Raw genomic sequence first — 2,375 nt, 5'->3', positions numbered from 1 at the left:
TAGATTGTCTTTCACTTCCCAGGACAGTCTCACTTCTGAATTTTCTCCTATGGACAATCACTGTTTAATCAGCTACTTTTGCTCTAAATTGCATTGTCGAGTTTAAACTTTGGTCTTTGTTATGCCTTTATCCACTAGCTTAAAGAGCCTGTTAGTACCTGCTGTTATATCCCTGTGATGGTAGTTACACAATGTAATCATATCGCCTCTTTTCTTGAAAAGCGGAATAGATTGGGCACCTGAAATCTCTCCCTGAAGAGGAATTACTTCAAATTATTTTTAGGGTTCCTTTCTTAACCTTCTGTAGTATTTCAATATCCTTTTAAAAACGCAGATACCAAAACTGGACAGCTTCCAATATCTCTCACTGATGCTTCACGCAGAGAGAAAATCGCTTCCCTACTACTACTTGTTACTCCTCTGAAACGTCTGAGGATAGCTGCATCCTCTTTAGGCCCCTTTTCCCTAGGAGTATAGAACAATTCCTTCCTACTCTGACCCCCAAAATCCTTCCCTGGGTGCAGAGTAAACCACACGCTCCCCGGTTCTGCTCCAGAGTGGCTGGCAGTTTCGGTTACCTGGAGTCATATTTTTGCATTGAGCTCTATTAAAACACATCCTGTTCCAACTAAGTTTATCTTATCTGGTCCTTAATAGGTTACACGTGTAATGAGAATGTCATGTATCATTGAAAAACACACATTTCAAAAACCTGTTATGGCCACGGCTGTGTGAGTTTACCAACCACACTGATAATTTCCTCACAAAAACATGAATCCTGTTTGCTTGGCAGGCCACTTCCCATAAAAACAAACTTTATCCATACGTTGGATTTTTTCTCTCTTGTCTTTCTTGGGGTTGGTTAACGTTAGGCTAACCGATCTGTAACTACCTGGTCACCATAATTAGTTTTTCTGGATCTTATCAGGAAACTGAACACTCGATCCTTCAAGATTTTCCTGTTATGCCAAGATTTACTTGAAGTAGTGTCAGAGAGCTGGTTATTCTCTCCGCCTTCCCGCCCACTCTTTTGAGATTCATGTGTGCCATTTCTCCAGGTCTGCTGGTTTTTGTATGTTCTTAGGAGGTGCTTCTTAATGTCACTTTTATGAGTCAATAATCTGGCAAACACATCCTCCCTTTCTTTCCAAATATAAACCTGAAATATTTATTGATCATTTATACCTTTTTTGCCTTCTCTTCTAATAATACTCCTTACTCTTCCAAATATATAAAAGCTTTATTGTCCATAGCCCTTCCAGGCATGGATTTTCCCCTTACGGCTTTTGCTTCTCTTATGAAATCTCAACACTTTCTAATTAATGTTGATTGCCATCTACTTTCATCTCTCAATGGTAGTTCTACATGGTAATTTTTTTCTTCTCAGTATTATATACTGAGAATACACTGAGAGATATTACTTCTCCAGTAATGGGCTTTCAAGGAAAGTTATCCTCTTCCTTGATGGTAGACTTCTTGGCAACCCACCATATTTCCCTGTAAACTTCTCTATTTTATTCCCCTCTTCGCCTGTACATTTTTCTCCCAAATTCACTTTTTTCAGCTTCGGGGAAATAACTTTTTCAAGGGAGGAAGAGGGAGTGGGAGAGGGAGAGAGTGTAAAATACGGTTAAGGCTGTCACCTGTTTGCTTAGATCAATGGCGGCTATGAACATAAACTGGAAACAGGCAAATATTGACACTAGCGAGATATTCAGGCATCTCATCTAAATGAAAGGGAATGGTATTTCTAGCAGCAGATTTTAGTAACGAGGGGGCTAAAATAGGCAATCTCTATTAATCTTGTGAGACATCCTTCTACTACTGAACATAGTTATGGAAAAGCAGAATTTTTACTACTCGCTTGCACTAGGATAGACAAACTTAGAGCCAGTTGTGTTTTGACCTTTTTGAAAGGTATTTGAGTCTTGGCCAAAATTCTTTTGGGGTGTTTTATACATTAAAAATCCTCAAATCTGGGCTTTCACCGAGCCAAAATTGAACTATTCTTTTCTGTCTGTGGCCGTGGAGTTCGAGTGTTTCCAGAGAGCGGCTCTGTCATTCTTTGAGGTTCTCTGTGTTCCCGTCAGTTGCGCACCCGATTTTGGTAAAAGTGCCTGTCAGCGTCATTCAGAAATGTATAGTAAGAAATTTATTCGGTTTGTATTTTAAAACCTGATATACGAGCGATTATGCCTTTAAGCTGTGTGGCATAATTACACTATAACATTCACATCTGCAATTTTTTTGACTTATCCTACAGCAGTCAGGAAAAGAGGGGAGGGGAAAAAAAAAAGACAAAACCCCAAAGTGAAAACCACGGCTCGGAGGCGTGACCGACTAATTGCAAAGCGCCCCGCATCCGGGCTCCCCGG

The sequence above is a fragment of the Aptenodytes forsteri genome, unplaced genomic scaffold (assembly GCF_000699145.1).
Source record: "Aptenodytes forsteri isolate BGI_AS27 unplaced genomic scaffold, ASM69914v1 Scaffold125, whole genome shotgun sequence".
Taxonomy (NCBI): Eukaryota; Metazoa; Chordata; class Aves; order Sphenisciformes; family Spheniscidae; genus Aptenodytes; species Aptenodytes forsteri.
This window is presented reverse-complemented; position numbering follows the sequence as displayed.